At 35.5% G+C, this 27880-nt stretch overlaps 1 protein-coding gene across 3 annotated transcripts in view; it reads left to right on the top strand.

Moving 5' to 3' along the window:
• IKZF2 (IKAROS family zinc finger 2) overlaps positions 1-27880 on the top strand; it is a gene marked incomplete at both ends in the record, with an annotated part of 166104 nt that overhangs the window by 53919 nt on the left and 84305 nt on the right. The gene's annotated exons all lie outside the window — the stretch shown is intronic.

Here is a 27880-nt window from a genome sequence, read left to right as displayed (position 1 = left end):
AAGAGAATTGGTATTATATATATTATACAGTATAACTATTTGCTTAGCTGTGCAGTTTTATTTTTTCTTATCTATTTGGTAATTATAGCAGAGATGGAACTTTAAGTTTTTAGATATGATTATTCACTAATAAAATGTTTAAAAATATTGCATGTCAATTTATATTACAAGTCTGATTATTTCCAACTACTAAATATTTCTAGAACCCCCATATTTAACTTGAACATCTAAAATGATTCCACAGTTGTATTAAATTAGCAAAATAAACCATCTTATTATAAAGTATACCATCAACCTTGATTTTACTACATATTCAATGTATTATCTCAGTCTTAAAATATAAAGACAATAATAATTCAGCCATTCAGTGAGTGACATTAAGTTGGCAGTTGTCAAAAATTTTTTAATCTTAGGAGTTAATAGCTTGTATGACAAACTCATCTTTATAATGTTTTAAAAATTAGAAGAAGAAAAAAAATGTTAATCCCTATTTGTGAGCATGAAAAACACATTAAAAAGTGAAATATCATGTTTCACCCAGGATATTAAAAGTAGATTAAAATTACTGAGATTATTTTACATTGCTAATGTTGTGTTGGTTTGACTGACAACACTATTGGTAATATTGTAGTTTTCACACAATACTCATAGGAATATAAATTGGTGCCTCATTTTGGAAGGAAGTTTTGTAGTATGTATCAGGACCCTTATAATGTCCCCACTGGTTTTTGATCTACTAACGCCTCTTTTAATATTCTAATATTAAGAAACTAATCAGAAATACAGACAGAAGTTTATGTATAAGTATGGTCACTGAAACATTATTTTTGGAAACAATGCTTAGTAAATTATGGTTGCTACATAAAGGGAAGTATTATGCAACATTAGAAAATTATGTGATGATTTTCTTAATGAAATGGGAAATGATTAGACTATTTCAGAGGAGTAAATAATATATAATGCATATTATATATGTATATAATTTACATATAGTCTCAACTCCTTGAAAAGAATAATAATACATAATTTATTTATCTATCCATTTGTGCTCTCAACTCTCTTTGAAAAGAAGCAACAAAAAGAGATATGATAAAATGTTAAAAGTAGGGGTAGATTTGTGGATGCTGACTTATCTATCTCTGTATATACTGATTTTATATAATGAAAACTTGTTGCTTTGATAATCAGTGAGAAAAAAAAATCATAGTTTACATGTAATTATCAGCAGTTTTATTTGGGGGGCCCAGGCTTGAGTCACAATTCTTAGAGATGTTTTTAGATATTCTTAGATGTTTTTATGGTCAATATTTTGGCAATTAAGTTTGTGAAATTTACATCAAGTTTGAGTATAATGCTCTCTTGATCAAGCACCTTGTTCTCAGAGAATGGGTGCTGGTTTTTGAAATTTCAGCTATACCTTCTTCTCTGGGCAATTCTGGGCATACGTTCCAGGTTATCGTCCCATAGGCTGCATGATATTTAGTAGTCATTGTAACCCAGAGATGGGTTACTTATGAATATCAATTGATACTAAGGAAACTGCAAATGGGATTCTTTTACTCCAAGGCATAGTATTTACATTTTACTTTAAATATTTATAATTCTCTCTTTAGTAAATGGAAACAATATCCTTAGAGGAGCTAGAAATACAAAATTAAGAATTTTTCCTGAGTTTTGCTTCTGTTGAAATACATGCTATAACTTATTTTTATTTAGGTTTAGTGAAACAGCAAAGTGTGCTTCTTAGCCCAAATTGAAATGTCAGACTTTTCCACCATAAGAAACTTCAGCAAAACTAGATAAAAAGCAATCTCAAGGTTATGCTAATTTTAATAAAAAATACTTGTAAAGAATTAATCTTCAAAATGTTTATTGTGTACCATTGAATAATTAAAGAGGTTGTTGTATAATTAAAATGAGTAATATATACATGGTTTTAAATTTCTGACTCCTCAGTGTTTTCATTATCAGATAAATCTTTATTGTTGTATATCTCATTGAAGAATAAATTTCTATATTTTCTCAGCTTATGGTATTTTACTTTATATATGTTCTCTCACAAGATCATTTTATTTAGTCATGCGTGTATGCATTTCTCATTCACTCATATATCTGTTCATGTAACAAACATTTCTAGAGTGCTAGCTGTGTGCTGGATACTTTTCTGCTAGGTCGCAGATCTTCCTACTAAAATATTTCAATTAAATTAGTTGGGTGACTAAATTAGATATAGTTATTTCTGTAATCTTTGAATATGATTTAAGTCAGTGGTTCTCATTTAATTGGTCAAATATCAGTGTATTAGTCTGCTCAGGCTGCCATAACAAAATACTTTAGGCTGGGTGGCTTAAACAACAGAAATTTATTTTCTCACATTTCTGGAGGCTGGAAGTCTGAGATCAGGTTACCAGCATAGTTGGGTCTGTTGGGTCTGTTGGTGAGAGAATCTTCCCAACTTGCCCATAGCAGCCATCCCACTGTGTCATCATGTGGCAGAGAGAGAGGGAGAGGGAGAGGGAAAACCCTCTGGTATCTCTTCTTAAAAGGACACTGACCCGATTATGAGGGCCCTACCCTCATGACCTCATCTAAACCTAATGATCTTACAAAGGCCCCATTTCCAAGTACCATAAAATTGAGGATTAGAACTTCAACATATGAATTTGGAGGGGGGTGGTGGATACAATTTAGTCCATAGCAATCAGTGTATTTAAATGATTTACCCACATGATTCTGGTGTGCCTCCTGGATTAAGCATCACTGTTTTGAATGAATGTTGCGTTTTCTGAATGATTTATTCAGTACTTGTGTAACACCATAATTTTTAATTTTAATGGTATATTTTGGTTGATTTTAATTTGCTTTATTCTAAAAGCTATTTCTCTATCAATCATTCTTTGTAGTGTTCAGTACTTAAAGAGCTTATCTACAATTATCACACTTATCCTTAGTTTTCCTTAGTTTTTCCCAAAGTCTGAAACTTTGAGTTCAGGTCTGAACCTAAGATGAATATTTCTAGCTGTATTTAGGATATTTAGAAATAACTATAAATAACATTTTAAGCTCAAAATAATAAAAACTCAGAATTCTTATATACCACTTCACTCAAATTCTCTTTCCAAAATATCTTATCTGTCATTAGTATAGCCCTGTACTCCATATGGTTCTTTAGGCTTGAAATCTTGGAATCACTGATTACTAAATGTTGTTTCTCATACTTAGCCTGTCCTCTAGTTTCTTATTTTTTTCCTATAAGATATCTCTTGGTTTGATCCTGACCTTTCTCATCCTACTTCTCCTTGTCTCATTCTAAGCTTTCTTTACCCGGGGCTGACATTCAGCAAGCACTTGAAGGTACAGTTATGCTGGTTGCTAAAATACTAAAATGCTTTTGTGCAGGTTTGATGAATAGCTTTTCGCGCCGAGTTCCATAAGTATTTAGACTCTATCCATGAAGAAAGCTTCATGAGTACCCTGTTGACTAACATGCTCTCAGCGAGCGAGCCAGCCTGTCTCAGCTTGTGCATAGCATCCTCCGTCTTCCTATGAAACTCCTCTCCCAGGCCAGTGGGGGCACAGACTGCCTCAAAAATGATGGTACCCATGGTGGCAGTGCTGGTAATCTGCCCACCACTCCTAGCAAATGCCAAGTACACATGTGAACTCCTGAAGCTATGATAGTCCCTTGCCAGTTCTCTCCTGCTGATGCTTATGGGAACTGCAGCCTCTCTGCAGTGTACCAATGTATGTAATTGTTAGATATCGAGACTATCACTCCGGTCTTTACTTCATAAGTATTATGTTAGTTTAGTAGCCTCTTACTGGCCCTTTACCTTTAGCTACTTTTCCCTCTAACATATTCATTATAGGCAGATGACTCTTCCATAATTTCATCACTCCTCTGACCAAGAGGTAGAAATTAGAACTCAGTTCAAACCCTTTATCAACTGACCTTACCATTTCTACTTAACTTGTTATTTTATGCCTCTCCTAAAAGAAGTCAGATTGATCTTTTAACACAAGATGTTCTCATTTCCCTTTTTATGTTTCCCTGTGTTCTTTTTCACACCTCGGAAATTCTCTATCTTGTGCTATTCCAAGTCAAACATTTCCTTTAAGTTCTATCTTAGTCCTATCGTAGGTAATTCCTCTTTGAAAGTTTTACTTACTTCTCAGATTTATAATGACCTTCATGTCTTATAATCCATATCAGCCTACGTCTTATAAAGCATTAATTCCAGAACTAGAAAGTTAGAGTTCATGTAGTTGATGTTTCTAACTCAGCAATCCTTTCTGCAAAACCTTTGATATGCAATGAAGATGTTTTCCAAGATTGCAAAACTGGTGGTTCTGTTTTTGCATACTTCTAGTTATTATTTAGTTATTTAATACAATATTTCCTGCTGTTTGCTATGTGCCAGGCACTGAACTTATTCTCTAGTAATGAACAGAACAAACATGGCTCTGGCGTTACATCAAAAATGTAAGCATACACAGAAATACCTAATGATGGTTTATGATAGGTGATATGAAAAGAAAAGTATAAGAGGCCTGTGAAAAAGAGCATTAGGGCTTTAGTTTATATTAAATAGTTAGAAGAGGTGAAATTTTAGCTGAAGAGTAGGTAAGGAGGGGATGCTCACAGAGCAGTGGAGTATATATGTGTGCAAGGCCCTAAGGAGGGAGATAATGTTTTTGTTCATCAAAGCAATGAAAGAAGGCAGTTGAAACTAGTATTTGTGAGCGAGATGAAGGATGAGACATGTTGTGGCTGGAGAGGTAGGAAGGACCCATATGATAAATACTTTCTTGTAGATCATGGGAGGAAGTGTGGATTTTTCTCCTAATGCAAATGAGCAGCTATTGAAAGATTTTGAACACTGAGTTGGCAGGATTTGATTTATAGATTTTGGTGGGGGGTAGCAAGTATTTAAATTTAGAAAGGCTGATTTTCTGTATTACTTAAATGACTTTTTTAGTTAAATGAATGTAGAGCAAGAACACAGCCATTGTCTTAGAAAGCTTTCTGACTTCATTAATAAAAGGCCACCACTCCCTGAGAATACAGGTGTGTTCTGCTCTGTAAAGCTGGTTCCTGGGGAGGAGGCAGTCAATTTACATAAGATGCTTAGGGCTTTCTGGAAAAGAAATAACTAATACCTGGTCTCTGTTGGGATGGAGCTGTGTGGTCCTGACCCAAACCCAGTCTCAGGAAAGGGCAGTGAAAATCGTGATATAAAATTGCCTTGAGGAAAAATTTACTTGAGGACAGAAAGGAAGAACACAGGCTGGGGACCAACACTGAGAAGAGCTTTTGAGCTCATGGGGCTGATGCTGGAAAGTTGTGTAGATGTCATCAGGGTAGTTCGTATGCTGAGGAAGAGCAGCCAATTATAGTAAGTGTAAATCATGGCTGAGCTGGGCACCAAGTGAAACCAGATCATCAAGCCACTGTGGCTTGAATAGGGAGCCAGGATGATGGATGCCATGACAGATGAGACCAGCATTGATGGGTGATAAAAGACCAGTAGTCTTGAGAGTAGCAAACTGATTAATGCTTCCTACTCCTCCTTGCAGTATGGCATGTAGACTGCACTTCTAAGGCAAGCGAGAGCCCTATCCTGTTATATTTAAAGTAAAAATTTAAGTATGACCATAATCATACCGTGAAATGGTACAGAAGGTCATTTTGGTTACAGTTTATAAAAGATGGCTTAACTTGTTTTTGAGAAAATTGGAAAATGCAAGAGAAGAAATGGGGAAACTAGTGGATATGAGGAAACCAGCAATAATAGTTAAGTAAAATATATTAATTAGAACTAGAGTGATAGCGGTAGAGAGAAGTGAAATATTCTTTCTTTCGTTAAGATGTCAAATTTTTCCTGCAAGAACTTCATTGCTCCTACATCTTCCATATTTCTACCCTTGAGCTTTCATATCTACCTTCCCTTGTTCCTTATCTCTTGGTTAAACATCTCTAGTTCCTTCAGGGATTCCTCAGTTAGATGATTTCTGGAATCCAGACTCAGCCATTCAGAGGATCAGGTATCCTTGTCAGCTGCGTGTCGTCCACAGGTTTGACAAACATGCTTTGCATATTTCTTTTCAATCAGGTTAAAGTAGCCCCATGGCATACAACTTGAGACTTCTCTTCAAGTTAACATCTTTTCATTAATCAACACTTTTTGGGTGTGGTTGTTCAACCTATTATGAAAGTACCTAACTCTCATGTTATTTCCTGCATATTTCTCCATTTTGACCTTAAGAATATTGGGAGAGGTTTCTTCACATGTGTAAGTTCAGGATGAACAAAGTCCACATTTTAATCTACCAGCGTAATAAGTGAATCAAAATAAAAGTGTTGTTCTTAGTGAACCCATATTGGAACTTTTTAAAAGTTGTTACACAAACATTTGCCTACTAATTTTAATGGGTTCATCATAAGCTTATCTGATTTGCAGAATTCATGTCCTTTGCCTTTAAAAGTTATAAAATTACCCCACCTGTGGTGCTTTGGCATCTTTCCTCTTCTCTAGAGTCTTTCAAAAGATTTTTGCAGTAGTTTCTTGATCACTTCTGCATTTCTTTGACCTCATCTCAGCTTGTATTAATCTTCTAAGGCTGCTGTAACAAAGTACCGTACCACAAACTGGGTGGCTTAAATAGTGGAAATCTAGTGCTTCACAGTCTGCAGGCTAGAAGTCTGAGATCAAAGTATATTAGCAGTGCTGATTCTTTTTGAGGGCTGTGAGACAGAATCTGTTCCACGCCTCTCTCCTAGCTACTGGTGGTTTGCTGGAAATCTTTGGCTTTCCTTGGCTATTTTTGCCTTTGTTTTCACATGGCATTCTCCCTACGTGCACATGTATTCAAATTTCCCCTCTTTCTAAGGATCCTAGTCATATCAATACTTCATCTTAACCAATTACATCTGTAATTTTTAAAAATCTTGAATTTTAAAATTGGTTTATTTCTTGGTGGAAGTGAAGTACGATATAAAAACATTTCATTGTATAATTCTGTGTATGGCCAGGGCATCAAATAAAAGTGTGAATGCCAACGAAAATGAGCCTGGAGCTAGTGACACAAAAGACCATGTTTGTTTACTCTCCATTAGAAAGCTTTAAAAAGAAAAGAAAAAAATTCACCTGTAGGCAGAATCTAAATGTTACAGATATCACCAGCCCATGACTTTCACATAGAGACACATATACTTTAGTGAGCAGATTAAGGTGGCTTGGGGTTCCCAATGCTAGCCCCACTCGCCTGGTTCATGGAAATTAACCTTCTTCATAGTGTTCTTAGTTACCAGTTACTTCCAGGAGTCAACTATCACTTCACAGGTGGCTGGAAATCATTCTCAGCTGTCACTACATAGACTTCCTGCCATCCCTCCTCTGACTCTCAAAGGTCTACATCCCAAACACAAGAAGTTCATTGACAAAGACCCTTTGCTGTCATGAGGACAAAGCCAGTGCTTATATCAAGGATGCCATAGGTGGCTTCTGAGATTTGTTTGTAGGAGCCCTCTCCCCAACTCTGTGCCCTACTATGTCATCTGGCCTTGAACAAATGCTGCTAGTATCCAGAATATCAGGAAGTGCCCCTTGATTTGTTTCTGGTCATAATCTCTTTTCCGAATTTCATTTCTCATGGAACACAGTTCTATCATTTTTTTGGCCCTTATTCTTCTACTATATAAGCATTTACTCTCAGGCAGGGAGTCCCGTGGGGAACAGATATGAGGCTGTACTTTGGCCTTGATACTTCTCTGTTACTAACCCTTAATTCAGTTTCCTCCGTCTTCTTTCCTTTATGGGATGAAGGTGTTCATGCCCATGAATGGTTATAAACAGAATTGGGGCGAGAGAGTAGAGATTACTTTTTGGCCCCCAGATCTGTCAGCCAAAAAATTACATAAAGCATTAGATTTACCAAATGCAGATGCATTAGGATTATTTTTGGGAATTATAAAACTTTGCATATTTTGTGTATTTGAGGAACAACAAGACAGTGCGGATATAATGGTGTAAACGAGGAGAAGGAAAGTAGGGGGTGATAAATATTTCCAAAAGACCATTCTGGATACTCTGTGGAGAGTGGACAAAGGGAGCAGTAGTGCAAACAAGGCGACCTTAAAGAGGCCTGGGGGAAAGGGATCTTTGTGCAAGATGGTGGTGGACCAACTCAAGTAGGAGCAGTGGAGATGGTGGGAAATGTCAGATGTGTTGGGTAAGTAGAAGCTTTTAGACTTGCTGATGGATTGGAGGTGGTATGTGGGGGAAAAAGGAGGTGTCAGGAATGACTGCTAGTTTTGACCTCAGCAACCTGGTGAATAGTGATGTCATTTACTGGTACGGGAGGGCTGGGAGGAGGGTTGGGTTTGGGGACTGAAGTGAAGAGCTCTGTTTTGAACAGGGGAAGTTTGAGCTTCATTTCTATGAGACATGAAGATAGAAGCCTTGACTCTTGAACAAAGGGTCTTATCCAAAGATTTTGCTGCTTACTAATTATAAGATATGCCTGTTATTTAGTTTTTTAAGACATGGTGTCCTCAGCTATAAATGGGGATAATATTACTTATTTGACTGGGTTGTTTTGATGACTACATTAGATAATGTTTGCAGAAGTCTTAGTACAGTGCCTGGAATGAATTAGTAGATATAAATATCTTCAGTTATTGTTATTATTTTGGACAAAAGCAATATTATTATTATTATTATTATTATTTTTGCGGTACGCGGGCCTCTCACTGTTGCGGCCTCTCCCATTGCGGAGCACAGGCTCCGGACGCGCAGGCTCAGTGGCCATGGCTCACGGGCCCAGCTGCTCCCCGGCATGTGGGATCTTCCTGGACCGGGGCACAAACCCGTGTCCCCTGCATCGGCAAGCGGACTCTCAACCACTGCACCACCAGGGAAGCCCCAGCAATATTATTTTTTAAACTGATTTTAAATATCTTGGAATGTGCTAGGGTATGAATGAACAAATAATAATGGGTGTTTATTGCACATATATAGATTGAAAGGGGTCTTTTCTTATTTAAATTAGTTGCGTTTTTGTACCTCCTAGAACTGCAAAGTGTTAAAATCAGTATTTTGAATTTTGTAAGCACATGGGGGGGGGGTTCTGAATTGGAAATATGGTCAGTGATGTAAATTGATATTTGTTGCCTCATAAGGTCTGGCATACATTTATGCAAATCAAATTCCCACAGAAATAATGAGTCAAATACAGCAGCAGGCAGTATTTAGATCACATTTTTTTCACTGCTCTACAGTTAATCTCACCGTACGTTGTGTATCAAGACCTGTGATTTGCTTAGGTTTTCCATTCGTTTGACCACCTCTAACCTTTGTTTTAAACCTCAGATTACTATTTTAAGTGTACTAGATTATGGAAACTTTTTTCAGAACAGAGTAAATGTATACTAGAGAATATTATGTTGAGACTCTTCCTATTACATTAACAGAGAGATCTTTAAGGAGCGAAGGCTAGATCACTTAATAAAACCACAGCCTCTTCTTTGGCAATCATCTTGAACATGGAAGAGAGCCAGACGTGGCCAGTGTAATGTTAGATTCCATTCCATCAGCATAATAGTTAATAATAATTGACTGACAGGGATGTGAAGGGTGCCCTCTTTTCCTCCCTCCTCCACCCCCATTCCAGGCTAACCTCTCTAAGGAATATGCCATTCCTTTCCCCATTCCTAAAATTCTTTGCTCCAGCACAGCCAGGGGCTGCTGGACCGGTGCCTGATTGTATAAGGGGTGGGGGGTGTCTCTCTGAAAGAGTTGTTAGTCCCTGTAGTTCCTGCTGAGGAAGTCCAGAAGTCTCCAAACATCTGTAGGGATATGGAGGAAAGGTGAGCTGCCCCTGCTGTGGCTAGTGTTTTTGTGTGAAAAATAAGCAGACTCCTGTCACTCATGTGAACTAGCTTAATACCACATAGAGATCACTTCTGCTTCCCGGCAGCCACAGGTGACATTCGTGTCTATGGAAAATTAGAGCTGTTTTAGTCTGTTTTTTTTTGTGAATCACACCTATATTATTTTGCACTGTTCGAAACAGTATTTTCAGAGAGTTTTGTACTACTAAATTAGTAACATTTGCAGCTTTCTTCCAGCCTTTTTTTTTTTTTTTTTGTCTGTTTGGACGTAGGTATTTGCAGGATAGGAACTATTCAAACAGTTACAGCATTCCAGAGATTCTTTCCCTGGATTCTACATGCTTACATTCAGAGTTATATTTAAACACTGAGAAGTATTGCTGAATATTGAAGAACATAAGATTTATTAGTATAGTGTTTAGGTGAAAATTCAGAAGTTTTTTCTAAGTCCAGGTAATTCCTGTTCTTAATGGGGTGATGATGCCTATACTAATCAGTCTTGAGGTCTACAATTCAGTGAAGTTAATATTTGGTGTTGCTTGCAGTTTGGGTTAGCAATTATTCTTTACTCCACATCTCACCACTACAGAGCTACTTGCTAACTTTTAATCACCACCTTCTCAAGTTTAAGAGCTTGGCCAGAGTGATCCCGGAAAGTCTCAACATTTTCCAGTGAGTAAAGTCCATCTCTTTTGGAGATCTTGACACCTATCATTAACAAGGTGCAACCTCCTTCAGGATAATTGAGAATAGAGACCTGCTCTTCTGTATACACAGCAAAACATAAAGAGGTTATACATCAGGATAAGATAACTTTTAAACAGAGTGCATTGTATTGACCAGCAGGCTAACTCTACATCATGTTGCCTCCTTCATTCTACAGATTATGTTGTGGGTTTCAAATGTTTTTCTCAGGTCAGTTTCCCTATCATTAATGCTGCAACACCTTTACAGAGTAGATATCCACTCTCTCATTCTTTTATTACACCACAGTGAAACCAGCACGCTAAAACTCTCATGGGTTGATGAATAAACTCCAGTTTTACTGGCTTTTGTAAATAAGACTTAAAAATAGTTTCTAGAATCAGAATATGGTGAATAAAGTCCTTAATCATTTTTTTAAAACTAAGCCTCACTTAAATGAAATCACACTGAAATATGTTAATATTTGATGTAAATATGTTAATATACGTGCCATTCATCCTCTAAGATATCAATGGTGTCACTTACCTCGTCAGCAAATTTGGCTGGTAACATGAGTTATGTGTCCAAAAGCCTTTCTATTTGATAATATATGTAATCCAGAAAATATTTAGTTGTTCTTTAGCACCTTTTAATAAAAGGAGTTAAACTTCTTATTTTAAAAAATGCTTCTTAAAATTGCTTTTATCACCTGTTTCTAAGTGTTATTATAACAAATCAGAAAGATAAGTTGGGAAAGGATTCAATTAGATTCAGGAAGCCTTTTCTGCATGTTAGTATGTGTCAGCCACTGTGTTAAGTGTCTGGAATGCAGAGGTGAATAAGATTGTTCTCAGGTCAGAGTTTAATAGAAGAGACAGTCAAATCATATCACTCCCCTTACAGTCGGGGTGTAGATTCACTATTCTGATAGCAGCCATTAATTTTGCCAGAATTCATCAGAAAGGGATATTCTCTCAGGAAATAACATTGGCGCTGTACCTGGAATGATGAAAGCAGGAAAATGAGGACAAACAAGGACATCCAGTGAAAAAGAATACTACGTTAGCAAAGAGCGTTGTACCATTGTGTGGTGGGGAAACAGGGAAGAGCTGCAAAAGTTGCAAAATATGACTTCCACAAAGGTTCATGTTATTACTATTTTTGAGTTTAGAGAAGTCGTACCGATGTTTCTTCATGTATGAAAGGCATTCAAGTAATGCCCATCCCAACAAAATCTTGGGGCTTTGTGGCAAATTAGAAAATACTTAAAGAAGAGATGGTGAGGGGACCTGTTCTCATGCTATAGACTGCAGAGGTTTTCAAACCTATGTCATTTACACATTTGTTCATTCACTCATTTATATGTACAACAGTGTTAATGAACTATCTACTGTATACCTAGTACTGTCCTTGGTGTTGAGAAAACATCAGGTGACTAAGATAGTTGTGATACCTGCCATCATAGAACTTTAAGGTTGGGGGAAGTCACGATTTTTCTCTTCTCAAGTATACTCCTGTTTTAGAGTGGCAGATGGTTTTTTATTCATATATTTTATCATTTTAAGATAGTTTCAAAATATTTTTGTTAATTTGTTACTTCTACAAGATCTCATATATGTTCATTTTCATGTACCAAGCTATAAAAAAATACTTACTAAGTACTTTTCTAACACTGACTATAGGAACCAAACTAATAATGGTGAGCAAATGGTAGTTTAGGGGAATCCTTTGGAGAAGGAGAGGAACAGGGAATTAACATTTACTGAGTACAACTGTGTGTAAGGCCCTATGTGAGATGATTTCATATACTTTATACTATTTAATCCTGAAAGTATCTCTGAGAAGTAGCTGTCATTATTTCAATTTTTTTAAAACAGTGAAACATTCTAGGGGAGAGAAACAGAGGTGAACTAACTTGCTCTATGATACACAGCTGGTAAGTGACAGCTTTGGGATTTGAAATCAAGACGGTTTGATTCCACAGCATGTTCTCAGTTTACTATGGCTTAGACAGGGGTATTTGAATAATTGGTAAATGATAAGCATCAGTTTTGGTATTTAAACCAAGGCCTGACTTACTTCAAAATCTGCTCTTTCCACTAGAGCTTGCGCAGGTTACTTAAACTTCAAATATTGTAAAAGTAGAGTGTTTTCAATACTTAATTTTAATATTTCTTGCTTTCTTTGCTATAGTTTTTGATATTGTTTCACTTATATGGCTCATTTTAACTGAGGGTTTGAGAATGTATTATTTTGTATCAAAAGTGTAAAATTACCATCAGATAAACAGACACATGAAGGAAAATAAATATAAAATGGTTTGGGGAGACTTAAATGACTTGCTAACCCTGCAAAGCAAAACCTCTCCTTTGAAATTATATTTTGCAAACATATTTCAGAATGAAAAAGGAATTCTTGAACAGTCAAAGGTAGTGAAAATGTCCCCAGCTTTTATGAATATAGTAAGTTAATTTGCTGAAAATCCCATCCAAAACAATTGTCACTAAAATGTGTGAGTCCTTTTAGTATTTGTGTAAAGGTGACAGCAGATATTTCTTATTCACATACTCGCCAAATTTTGAAAAAGGTCTTTTTTTTTTTTTAAAGAAGATGTTGGGGGTAGGAGTTTATTAATTAATTTATTTTTGCTGTGTTGGGTCTTTGTTTCTGTGTGAGGGCTTTCTGCAGTTGTGGCAAGCGGGGGCCACTCTTCATCGTGGTGCGCGGGCCTCTCACTATTGCGGCCTCTCTTGTTGCGGAGCACAGGCTCCAGATGCGCAGGCTCAGTAGTTGTGGCTCACGGGCCTAGTTGCTCCGCGGCATGTGGGATCCTCCCAGACCAGGGATCGAACCCGTGTCCCCTGCATTAGCAGGCAGATTCTCAACCACTGCACCACCAGGGAAGCCCGAAAAAGGACATTTTTAACTCTTGCCTCATAAGAGATAAATTTATGTGATCTAAATATTCCTTCACATCCCACCTATTGAGGGCTTTGAGTACTTTAAATAATCTGGAATACTGACTATGAATATAAGAGCCAAACCCTATAGACTTATAGTTTTAGAATTGATTTGGTCCAAGGATTTGCTTCATTGCCGTCATTGGCACTGATACCATAGTGGGCTTTTGCTACTTTTATCAGTTTTCTTCTTATTATCAATCTCATCACTTCTGGCATGAATATAACATTACAGGATAAGCTAGTGAAAAAGTACATTGGTAAATAAAAGAAAGCACTGATCTGACACTTGTACTTTGTAGATTTGTTCATATATTTAGGTAGCTGTTTTATTTCGTTAATTTGGCTATAAGATTCTTGAGTATAAGGATCATTCTTTATCATTACTTTTATTACTCGAACTTAGCGCAATAACTTATATATATTACTTGCTGCTGGAGTTCACGGCAAATTGTTTCAACATGTAGTGCACAACACTGAATAGAACAAAACTAGAAAAATGAATCTCCATTTGACATGTTACTAAAACTCCTAGATTTTTCATAATTACTGGATAACTTGTAGTCAGCTTCACTTACCTTTAACTTGATCTGGTGTTCCACTACTTCTTTAGAGGCCTTATTAGGTCTATGGTTTAGTTCTAGTTCAGTTCTTATTAAAGTATATTTAATGATCTGCCTGACTTTGCAGCCTGACCTCTGACCTTAACAGCTGAATATCCTTAACAGACTCAGATTCTGGACCCTAACCAGGGAGGACATTAGGAGCTGTGTGGTGGCCCACTAAGAATGCAGAATTATATTTGTTAGTCGTGGTCTGACCTCGGTACCTCAGTTCCTTAGGGCCTGAGTTTGTGGTTTGTTTCCAGGGTTTTGATTTTCTTGGCCTTAAACCCCACCTTCCCCATGGCTAGTTTCAGACCACCAATTGTTTGCACTCCATTTTTCCATACTCTACTGCATTCATACACATTATTCCCTGTGCCTGGGTGTCCTCCCACAGTTTGGCAGACTTCATGTTTTAAGATGAAGTTTTGTCATATTCTTTGGGAAGCCTTCCTTAACCCACACTTCCTTGGTCATCCCTTCCTTTACACTTCCCCCTATACCCAAGTCCACTCATCTATTTGCAGTCATCACGCCATATTCTCATTATTTGTTGACTTTCTGTCTCTATTAGACTTTGAGCTCATTGTAGTTCAGTAAATATTTAAAAGAATGAATGACTTCTGCTACTTCATTTGGGATCATTGCCAGTCACCTGTTTTGCATCTGCTTCACGGGTATTATGGATACTGGAGTGGAATTGAATCTAATAATGATACACTCATATAATTGTTCTTTTATCCTTCTATTCTGACTAATATCTTGATTTCAATGTACCTTTGGGCCAAGTTCCAGTTTGTTGATTGCTAAGATAACACTGGCCAGCTGTGTGTGTTGTGAGTCTTCCTGAACTACCTCTTATGCTTTTCCCAGGCCTGATATGTCTGCTCTTGAGTTTGTGGGCAGTTGTTCTGCCTCATTCATCTTTCTAGTCTCTGGGCTTATGACTCTACCTAACTTAATAAATATTGGACAAATGAATAAGAACTCTAATTTCTTTTTATCAGTTTTAATAAATTTACATTAAAAAAATCCAGCCTAACACTAAAAAAAAAACCTCTTTATAAAAGGGATTTTAAATGATTAGGACTAATTTAAGAATAGGTCAAGACTATGCCAAACATTCCATCTTCGATTAAATTTAGGATTCTAGAGAGAACTTAGTAAATGGTCTTATTTCCCCCCCCATGTGTGTTGCAATTATCAAGGTGGTCAGAATTAGCTAGGATTTTGAGTCAGTGATATGCATCATATAGTTTTTGTTAAGTTACCTTCAAACCATTTCTTACCATGGCTAACTCAGATATTTTATCTTAGATTTGTCACTGTTCTGAAAGTTAATTAAGTTGGGCTTTTAAAAGTATTTATCAGGTTTATGAAATTTTACAAGATTTAAGAAATTATTTGAAAGTATTTTCTAAACACTTAGTAGTTCTCACTTATTTTACTTATTTTAATCACTTGTATTTTACCCATGTCTCTTATTGTCATACGTTGTTAAAGTTTTCTTCTTTTTGATCACTTATTTTCTATTCCAACAATTTTCAAGGTTCTTTCTCAATTAAATTTGCTTGCTGTATTTTTATAACTGTTGCTCCTGGACTGATTGATCAACTGATTGATTTTCTTACCTATTTTCTCTTTACTTTTAATATGGAAAATTTGAATATATAGAGAAGTAGATGTTTAATGAACCTTCATGCATCCATCACCTAGCTTCATTAGTTATCAATTCATAGTTAGTCTTTTTTTCAGCTATTCCACAAATTATATTAAAGTAAATCTTCAACTTCTTTGGAAGTTCACTAATGAAATATTTGTAAATTACTAGGTAAGCAAAAAAGACTCTTCTTTACCTGTTACCATATCAGAACTGAATATACCAGATATGTTTATATCTGGGTATAGAGTAGCTCAAGCTTGGTGCTTTTTTCCTCTCTTAAGAGTAACTTTATTCCTTTTGTTCCTTTGAACTTTCTAGTTGAAAGTTATAGGAAGTGAAATTAGGGCACAAGTGGTTTTTAAGTATTAATCAATTCTTTTGCTAGAAATAGATCATCAGTTTATCAGATTAGGTAATTGGTTTCATAAAAGCTTTTGGCGGGATTCCAGGGAATAGAGGAAATGATAGGTGAATTTTGATTGGGGCAGATGATGGGAAAGCATATACAGAATCTTGTCCATTTAGGATGTGTGTGGAAAGGACAAAGTGGACATCAGAATGGAGAGTGGAAAAACATATGGGCATTAATTAAGTGCTTTAAAGGCCCTCGTATTTTGGGGAAAATGGAAGTAACTGCCAAAGGAAAAAAACTCTGGCTATTTCATTCATATTTTACACAGTTTTAGTGGGACTGGCAAACATATCCTGCCCAATTGTGGTGGGACAGTATGAGCATCCTCTCTTGGTAATGTGCAAGAAATTTATGATGGAGGTTTATGGATGGAGCCTGTTGCTCATAGATATTCCTTCACCTCACCCTTCAAATAAAGGAAATCAAAGAAAACAAAAACCAACAAATGCAATAGTTTCAGTTTTTCAATAAACTTAACCTCATGATGATGGACTAGTCCTTTTTTATCAACCTGATATTTCAGAAGTTAGTACCCACCATGCAGCTGCTGTCCTTCATAGATCAAGATACAGAAAACTCTTAGAGAATACAGTTTGGCTGTGAGGTTGACATGGGAGGGAAGGATGACCTTGGTATAGCAGGAAATTACAATAGAGTCCCATTCTGTTTGGTGGGTTTTCTCTCTGGCCCCTGCTTATGTCAACTTTGAAAAAATAAGATAGCCAGTTATCTCACCAGAAAAATGAGTTTATTCAGAAATAGCCATAGGAATTGCAGTTCAGGAAATGCAAGCTATGGTGGGCCATAGGCAAATGTGGAGAACAAAAGAGGGGAGCTTGCTTTTATAAGGAAATGTGTGTGTGGGGGAGTTGGTGGCATGTTCTAAATAAAAATTATTTGGAGGAAAGTAAGAGTTCAGCATGGTGATGGCCTCTCATTGGCTGAGATATGGCATTTTCCATTGGCTGGGATTGTTGCTGGACAAGAAGAAAATCTTCCTTCCTCCTGCTGGGGTAGTAAAGTAGAGGCACCTTCCTGTTGGAGATACAAGGTACAACTCTTCCTGTTTGGAGTAACTGATGACAAGTAGTAGGGCATAAGAGCTCCCTCTACAGGTATTCCTCTAATTTTAGTTGAGATTTCCTTTATTATTTTCACATTTCCCCCTTTGGATCAAGAACTTTTCTTGAAAGCATTGCTGATTAGGTGTCAGGTTCTCCACATCTAGTGGTTTGTCCCTTTGTCCCGGAAGGAGACTTTCCTGCTTGTCCTGTCCCACATCAGAGGAAATGTACACGGACTGGAAACTGCTTGAGGCCACATTTGAGTAACAAGTTGGGAGAACTCTCAGGCATTTCTTATCCAGTCTATATTTCATCAAGGTCATAAGTGTTGAATCATCTCAAAGTGCTAAACTAGCATCACCTTATTAGGTATGTCATTTTTACAAAGGTTCATCAAACAGCAGGTACAGAACTTAACAAGTATGCAGAGCAGAATTAAAAACAATATAGCAAACGTAGTTTGCATGATGGTTCTAAACCAGGAGCCCAGATCTGAAGGTAACAAGCTAAATAGATCAAAAGACCATGAATTTTTAGGTGAACTTTATTGTAGCCAATGTGCTTGTTTCCTAATTTTATTGTGTTTTTACCTCTCCAGAGGCATTTATCCATGTGCAACAGGAGGTGTTGGCTATCACACAGACACTTCCTTGCTCAGCAAGTAGATAATCAAGCACTATATGATTATCCAAAAGTATTTTAGCCATTGAGTCAACAGTCTTTGCTGAGCTAAAACTGCTTTGGCTGTGGAATTGACCAGCTTTCCTAATGTTAGGGAGAGATTTCTGATCATTTATTCCATTGGCACATACTCCCATCAATGCAAAGAAAGCTCTAGCTATGGAGGCAGACACAGAACCACATATACTTCTTGGAAGTTCTCCTTTAGGGTGATTGATTATAGAAGTTTAATGAGATGGAACAGTGGGAAGTTTCTATTTTGTTATGGAGAGAGAATAGGACAGTAAATACAGCAAGGCACACTGTCCTTTTATCCTCCTGCTGTCAAGGCAGTGAGTTGCCTAAGCATAAAGGCCATTACCAAAACCTCCACATTTAAAGATGTAGCCAGGAGGTTTGCAAAACTGACAGTGTCTCTGGACCCATTCACTGGTATAGAGACATTAGCATCATTTAGCCAAGGCTCAGACATTATATTATTACATATCAAAAGGCTATCCAAACATATGGGTATGTCAGCAAGCTTACAAATGGCTCAATTTATATTGGCCGTCCCACAGAGTTTTTATGTAGATATTTGAGAGCTCTTATTTTCCCATCCCAAGGTTGGGTTAGATTGAAGCAAGGGAGGAATGAGGTTAGTGGGCTTAGTACCCTCACTTTCTAAAATGGGCCTGGGGCACAATTCAAGCATACAGTGGCATTTAAAATTCCATGGAATTACTCATAGGATCATTACTATCTTGGACAGATCTAGGTTTCTGATGACAGCTCCAACCATGGGAGAGGTTCCCCCTTTCTCAATAGGTTGAGAGATGCAAATAAGGGCATTGTCTTGCCAAGAGAGGGAGAAGGAGCAAGAGCGAGCAGAGATGAAAAGATTTACAGGCCTGGGCCAGACATCTTGGGAAATCTGTCTCTGTCAGGTGTCATCTGCTTCATTTCCTGGAAGTCTTTACTTTCAGGTCATCAATTGACATATAGGTCCAGTCGGGGTCTTGTGTTTACTTTAGGTATGATACGTGAATCCAAGAATCCGTTCTCTGGAGTTTAGTGGCACAAGGCTTAGTTAGCAGTACCTGATAGGGGCACTTCCAGCAAAGCTGGAGAGAGTCCTTTTGGAGGTGTCTTTCCCAATAAACAAATCTCCAGGTTGCAGAGTGTGGTGTTTGGGGTCTTCATCTTCTGGAAATACACTGTGAGCAGGATTGTTCCACTAATGTGTGGTTATTTTTAATAGAAGCAATTAGGTCTTTACAATATTGAATTCTATACCCCTTTTTTCAGCCGTGTGTCACAGGAAGCAGGAACCAGGTGCATTAGGCATCCTGTTACCAGGGGAACAGATTCCCATTGGACCTATGCAAATACATACTGTCCTGAAAAACAAGAACATTTAATAAGAGTTTCAGAACCTTTGAGGGATCATGGAGGGAGAAAAGGATTAATGTTTCAATGTTTGTCGTGAAGATAAATTTTACCAAATTGCTCTAAGTTATAGATAGCTTAAGGGAGAGGAGAAAAAGGAGCCCTTTACATCCAGAAAACAAAACATTAAAGCAATTGGTTTTCTGTTAGAGTTTAAGAAATTCTTACCCAGTTTGTTATTAAGATCTTAAATGTAACAAAAACCTGTATTCTAGAGTACCTATCAAAGTATTTTCCATGAATTTCTCTGAAGGGGAAACACATTTGCAAAAGCATCAGAGTAAAGCATAACTGTTTGTAAATGAAAAAAGAAAAGACTTTAAATGTCCATTATTAAAGATCTGATGAGAGTTCATTATAATGAAATTGACAAGAGGATCTGCTTATTTCTGTGACATACATGTTAAAATTATGACTTTATAACCCATATCAGGACATTGCAGAATTTCAGGAGTTTAATGCAGTTTTGGGACACATATTAACATGTGTTAATTAACAGATACAAAGTTATAAGTTTAGTATTCCTTCTTATTTGACAAGCTTCCCATGTAATTTAGCATATCAAGTAAGCCTGATTAGTTTAGAAACTTACCAGGTGAGACAAATCCTTTGAGATTTTTCAGGCACCCTCTGGAAGAACTCAAAGTTAGTTCAAGGTCAAAAAGACTTCACTTAGAATGTGATTTTGGGGAAGTTTGTCAAAAAATATCAAAATATTTTGGACCTATGACCAAAATCATAGTATTGTAGATTCTTATGAAATGATACTTAATTATCTATATGACCAAAGTAACAGTAAAAGAGTTCAAAGACAAATGCACAGATTACATGGTTGTAAGCAAAACTTAGTTCTTTTAATATTGAGAAGACTCAAATTTCTTAATTAGAGACCTGATTAAGACATCGTGAAGCATGGGAAATAATTTTGATAAAATACAAATCTTGTTTTCTAAGCAGATATTTAAAGGTAAGGAAGGAAAAACCTTTCACAATCTCTTATCAGGCGCAGACCAAAAGTTCAGTAAACCTTGTTCTTTTAACAAATGAAAGAAAATTGCGTTTTACTTTTAATAAAATCAGTAGTGTATTTTAAACCTCTTAATTTTAAACCTCTTGTAATAATTCAGTTTTACCCAGCTTGACCACACAAATAGTTACTTTTTTAAAGATTACTTTTTCACAAATTTTCTACAACTTACTGTTTTCATTCAGCCTTTGTCCTGTTTTTGTTGTTGTTGTTGTTTGCTTGTTTGTTTGTTTTTCTCTTTCCTATTCTGAAACAACCAGCCTCACTTTAGGACAAAGTTTCTTTCTTTCCCCTCAACAAAAGATGCATTTCCATTCTTTATATCTTTTCTTACCAAAAACACACATCCTGTTTTCTTTGCATACAGAATTGTTTCCCTTATTATTTCTAGCTTTAAACAATTGTGAATGGTTTGTTACTGGCAAATTTTATGAATACATTTCATAATTTGTAAATGTATATTTTCCTCATAGTAAATTTTCTAATGTGACACAAAACATGTTTACCAATAGAACCAAATATCTATAGTTTATTTGAAAAGAGAGCCAAACGTGGGTGAACCTATTTTTATTAATGTTTCAGTATTTTATCTTATTTGGAAATGATCTAGATATTTAATGACTAACCATCAGTTAATTTAAGTTAGCAAAACTGTAAGGTTTTAGGTTACCAGAAAGATTTGGGGAAGCTATTATCTCATTTGCATCCCCTTAATGTTCTTGTTTTCAACAATTATGTTTAGATTACTTATGAAAGTTTTATCACACCAAGTGATTTTTCTTGCTGACAGATTTTGTAATGGATGTAACATGAACTCATCTGACCAATAAATTCAGGTAGAATGAAAGTTAAAAGTCTTCATTTTCAGCATGGATAACTCTAAATGAAAACATGCATGTTAATTAAATGAACAACCTTAAGCTAGCTTTCACTTACTAAAATTTATCCCAGATCATGTAAACACGAAAAGCACCTGGGCCAGTCTGTTATATTTTAGTTCATATAAGGCATGTGTTCATTTTTAAGCCAGTTAAATAGAGTCCTTTTACAAATTAATTCTAGCAGCACCATTCAGAAGTACCATTCAGAAAGGGAAAAAAAATACCACACATCTACAACACATATATATACATATATATAGACACACATGAAAATACAGACAGATGCAGACCAGGGACCTTATAGTTTTGTTTTAAATTTTAGCCTTGTCTCAGGTATAAAACTCAGTAGAATAGTTGGATCCAAATTGTGTTCCTGGCAGATGGACTAAGTTAAGGTTACTTGCTCAGTTGTCCAAAGTTTTTTTTTTTTTTTAAAATTAAAGATTTTATTTTTTGCATAGTGTAAGTATCCCTTTAGAGGATACTTTTGGAGCCAATTTGTCTTCTTGAGAGACTTCTGCATATAAATCAAAGAATGCATTTCATTGTCTCCGGAGAGATTTGGAAACTTCTCTTTAATGGTGCTCCTTAAGGTGGACTTTTCTAAAACAAAGTTTCCCCATTTTGAACAAGGTGAGTGACTTATCAAGCAGCTTCAACAAAGAGACAGTAACAAGAAGCAAGTTTTCTCCTAGGAATTTTGGAGTATATTTGTCTGTTATCAAAAATTTAGAGTAATGGCTATTTAAATTTTTCCTTCTAGTTGTTTCTTTGCTCCAGTTAACTTAGAAACGGTAATTAGGGGTTTAGAACTTGAATTCTCAGAGGGTTTGATTTTAAAGGGGGAAGTTTTTGCAGAGGAGAAGAGAGGAATATGGCACCAGGGGAAGAACCTGAGTACAGATAGCTGTCACCTACCCAGGGACAAAGAAGATGGGTGAAGGGAAAAGAAAGACTCAGGAGCCATTTTGTCTTCCTTCAATTGTTTGTTTGTCTTGGTTAATTTAGAAATTCTATTTTTCAAAGAGGTGATTTTGGGGTCTTGGATACGTTTGGAAGCCTCCAGGCAGCAATTAAAATAGCCATTCCATTTCAGTGTGTTTTATTTTAGAACCATGGCTTTCTAATTTTGTCCTAAGAAACCCAAGTTTTGGTGAGGTGAAAAGTTCCCCATAATGGCCAATGGAGTTCTAGATTACTCTTGGTCAGGTTGCTCCATTTAGCTAAAATGTGCACATGGAGGGCCCATAGTTGTTAAACATAAACTTGGCCAGGGCCCCTGAAGGAGGGTTGCCCTTAGAGCATTCAGGTGATTGGGATCCCACTTATCAAATTTTCCCAAGAACAAAAGAAACTTCCTAGCTAGCTCAATTCGAAGAGGAACTGTGCCAATGCACTAGTGTGCTTTTGAAAGGAAAATAATCAATATCCACCAAGGATGAAGTCTTGACACCAAGGGCCAACTCTTTCATGATCCTGAATAAAGCTGGAGAGCTCAAAATGCAGTGAGTGGAGCTTGGAATCCAAGAGGAGACTTACCAAACTGAAAGTAGGCATTTACTCATGCAAACAATGAACACAAATGGCTCAATGTGCATACCTTGCTCAGTTTGGGGATCATTATCCCTTGGGTAGGGTGGGGGGTGGTCACTGCTTTCCCATCTCACTTTTGACACCAAGTAATGTCAACTTTAAGATAACCAGTTATCTCATGAGCAAAATGAATTTTTTTTGAGAATGGCCAGAGGAATTGCAACTTGAGAAATGAAAGCTATGGTGGACCACAGGAAATCCGGAGAACAAGGGAGGGTAGCTTGCTTTTATAAGGAAAAGAGGGACTTGGCAGGGGCTGTTCTAAATTAAAGTTCAGTGGGGTAAAATAAGAGTTCAGGGTGGTGATGGCTTCTTATTGGCTGAGCTGTGGCATTTCCCGTTGGTTGGGCTTGTTACTGGACAAGAAGAAAATCTTCCTTCCTCCTGCTGGGGTAGTAAAGTAGAGGCACCTTCTTGTTAGAGATGCAAGAGATCCTTGGATTCCATCTCTTCCTGTTGAGGTAATTGATGATGAGTGATAGGGCTTGAGAGCTCTCTCTGCAGGTCTTCCTGACTTTAATTTTAGTTGAGGTTTCCTTTATTAATTTTTACTTTTATGAGGCAGATAATTGACTTAATGGTCAAAAGTAGGTAAGCAACTCACTTTATTTCACCAAAATGTAAAATTTCCTTTCTGGCATTACTTTTCAAAGGGAAGATAAAGCACAGTATTTGGATCAAAAACAAACAAACAAACAAACAAACAACTAATAAAATTTAAGCCATGGATCTTCAACCTACTTTGTGATTTTACTAAAATCAATTGAATTTTGTGGGATTCAGTTTCTATATATGTATTTTGGAACATAAATTCATGTATTTATGAATTGTCTTTTCAAAGGACACATGAGTAATCTGTTTACAGTTGAAGATTTGAGGATTAGAATATGTAGATTTATCAGGGGGGTCCCTAGTAGGATCATAAAGCTTTAGAGCTGGAAAGGAATATAAGATCTCCTAACCTAACCCACTGGTGTTATAGATTTTAAAACAAAAGCAAAATCTAGATTTCAAAGAGAAATAAAGATCTAATTTCATCACTCAAACTAGCTGTGAACATGATTTTTTAAATATAAATACAGAGAATAAAGTCACAACTAGAACCCCAAGGGTTAGTTAAAATAAACTGACAAACTAAAGATGTTAGACTGTTTTCCATTTTTGTCATTCATATTCATTTGCTATTTTCATTCATTTTATTGTTTGACAGCATTCAATATGCTAAGGGGTAGTTAGTAACAGTGATTTAATATAAATTCTTACAAAAAAATTTAAATTTGGAAAGTTCTAGAAATTGACTTTTTGTGGTGGGAAAAGACCAGTATTATTTTACTTTAACAATGCAGTACTGCAACTTAGCATATGAAACACTTGTGGTTTTCAAGAGTACCTTTTAAGAACCACTAATACAAACAAATGACAAATTAGTATACATATTAGTCCTCCATTCTGATGTTCATTTGGTGTTAGAATTCTGGAAATGGAGAATTATATCACTAGGAAGTTATTAAAATAAGCCTTCTCTATACCAGATTTGGTGAATCTCACATCATGTAAGATGGATATTTCTACCATTCTTAAGTAGCCTACATAGAGATATTCCGCAGGCCTTTTGGTAAATTCCTGCCAATATGTAACCATCTTTTAATCTAAGGTAACCAGAATTTTCCTTGAAATGATTTTTATTTTAGTTATATGCCTCCTGATTTTGTAAATTAATACACTTGATTTTTTATAGTGAATTGTAGAATTTGGATGTGGAAGTGGGCCATATTTCAGGCTTTTCCTAATTTAAAATAACATATAGAAATTTTCCTGAACATTTGAAAATGAATGACCATTTCTTAGTATTGAGGAAAGGAAATGATAGTATTCCATTTCTCCCCAAATATATATTAAATATTTAATTCCAAAAAATTGTAATAACTGTAGTTAATACATTTGTCTTTAGAGCTAAAAAGCACTTCACATACATTATCTCATTTGATTTAATTAAAAGGCTGTAGTACAAGTGCTGAATAGATTGGTAGATGCTATGTCAGTGAAACTAAATTGCAAGCTGTCATATTTAATTTTCATATTAGCATTATATGGTTAATACACATTGTCTCCAAATAGTTCTGTTTCTCATTTATGCCTTATGTATATCTTATATTTAGGAATTCTATTACTATTATTTTAGAAATGTCATTATATAGTTGGAACCCTTTCATGTTTCTGTGTTTTGGAACATATGGAACATATGCAAATGGGTTTTTCTATACAACTGAAAAACTGTGTGGTAATACATATGACACCTTCATCCCTGGAAGATTTGTAAGTTTTGTAGTAGGGTTTTTTGAAGCTTAATTCATTTTTTTCTCCCTGTTTATAAAAATCTAGTTTTAGTTTAAATGTTTTCACTTGTAGAAAAGGGTTGGGAAAAAAATCTGTATTATTTTTTACAAATAGCAATTTAAAAAACATAGTTTTCCTGTCTCTATGTGGGTTAATATATGTATATGAATGCTGTGATGCCACATGCCCTTTGCTTTTTGCTGTGTTTTTTACCTAAATTTGGTAAAGTCCCGTGCCTGGATGGTCATGTATTTTTAGGGTTTGCTTTTAATTATTTTATGCCCATGAGTCATTTGACAATTTTCATCCCAGGTGAAGAAGGATCATGAATTTTCTTTCCATATTCTTCAGGTTGTATTTCAGTGCTTGAATTATACCAAGATAGAAGTCACATGAAAACGTTTTATCTGTATTTTTTACCCAAGTGAGGATTATTAAAATATGTTTTCTGTTTTTAATATAAACTACCTTATGGTTATTATGTCAATATATATCAGTTAATGAAAAATTAATCAAATATTTCCTTTGAGGATACTAGTTTCATTTTTAAAGAAGCTTTTTATACTACCTCAGAAAAGCAGTGTTTGTACTAGGATTCTCAAATGGTAGTCGATAAATAATATATATTTAGGTGAAATCCAGAGCAAATTGGGTGTCATGTTAAAAAAAATAATAAACTTCTACTAATGACATTATCAGAACTTTTACCTACATTTGAAGTCACATAGGGCATAAAAGATATGTATTTTCTGAGTGGCCTTTTTACTTATTTCTTGGTTAATTTTAAATATTACTGCTGATATGCTAATTTTAAGTATTTAAATGAACATTTTGCTAATGAACATAAACATATACAGCATGTGCCAATGGATTATTTCACTAATACATGGCATAACTTTTAGGAAACTTTTCCCAGTGAGATCTACTATTTTATATTTAATGTTAATGAATGGGAATGAAACATACATTAAAATACTGATAAGCCTGTATTAAACCAGAAGAACAAAATAAAACTTTTTAAACTGAGCAAAATAAGGCAGTGGATTTCAGCATTTCTCTTTAGGTTAGACTATCTCAATCATGTTAATAATAGGGCATCAGTATGGAAGATGGCTGAGAAACAATTTGTATGCCATTTTAGAATTGTTTCCTAGGAAAGTATACAAATAGTTCAGATCTGAAATCCCTATAAGTTAGTTTTAAGAAAACACACTGCTGTTTTATGATGAGGATCCATGCCTGTCTCTCTGGCCTGAGTACATTTTGTGAACCTTTAAATAAAATTGTAATAATAATTTTCTATATTACCACATTAATATGCTAAAAAACTTGATGAGTAAAATTTTTACAGAATATGTAAGGAAAGGATTTCTTTCTAATTGGAATCATTTCTGAAAATTTGATATATTATTACTCTAGCAAAACTTGGTAAATATTGAAATATAGCACGGAGTCTAGATTACATGTGAAATTTAAACCATAACTTCTATGCAGTAATTAATGCTATGTTAGTCTTAAAAAAAAGAAAAAAAGTAAACATCTCCAGTCAATTGGATTTAAGAGTTTTGTTGTGGTTTTGTAAATTCTAACTAATGTTCTGTCTGGACTTTAATCTTTGATATAAATATTTGTATATAATACTTATAAACATGTCAGAATAATTTTATTTCTTTGTATTTAGTTTTACATTAGGTTACTAGTGAAGGGAAAGCTTGGGAAATAAGTACTACTTATTTTGTTCATGTTTTTAGTAAGAGATTGATCTACCTCATCAAAGTTCTTTTTTTCTTACTTTTTGCTCTTTTATTATACTCTTAATTAGTCTGATATTTAGATCAGTGCTCTGGACATTGGCAATAAAATAATGAAAATTACTGTTACTTTTTTAAGTTTGAGAGGATGTTAAAAAACAATTACGGGACTGGAGAAATATGATTATAGAAACTGGATTAAATAGTTGTGTTTCTCTACTCTCGGGGTTAATAAGTGAAATTAAAATTCACTTTTTCTCAGCCTCTAGATTTTGTTTGTTTTAGAGACAGTTCTTCACATCATTCTGAATAACTTGCGTTATTTATAAATTTGTACATACGTCTGGCTCTTTAGATGTCAATGTGGTTTTCAGTTTCCTGATTTGAATATTATGTATTTAATATCAGCTTTGCAGTTTGGAAAGGTAAACATGTAAGTTGATTTTCTGCTGATTTTCTTGTGGTACAAGAGGTACATCCTTCAGAGGTGTAATATGCTCTATATCAATTTGCCCGTCAAGCATTGAATAATTCTCTTGCCACAACTATGATTATGAGAAAACATCTGTATAATACTTCCCTGGAAGTGTTTTCTGTTTGACTTTTGTAAAGTTCTTCTGTGGGAAATATGGAGTTAGTTTATTTCCATTGACTCATTGGGAAACTGAGATACAAAATGTTTACCTTCATTTTTACTCACTGAAGTCCATCACTAACAAGTAGTAGTAGAATGTACTTCTAGTTCTGTGGTAGGTTTATTGTATATCATTACCTAGTACCATAATAACTACATTCGTTTTTAGTCTAGCTACATTAGACTAATTGCATTAGACTTTATCAGGTTCATGTGTCATTTGAGTTGAATTTTCATATCATCTTCTAGGCCATACTTAATTTTTATT

Source organism: Mesoplodon bidens, assembly GCF_964165515.1.
Source record: "Mesoplodon bidens genome assembly, chromosome: 8".
NCBI classification, from domain to species: Eukaryota; Metazoa; Chordata; class Mammalia; order Artiodactyla; family Ziphiidae; genus Mesoplodon; species Mesoplodon bidens.
This window is presented reverse-complemented; position numbering and strand designations above follow the sequence as displayed.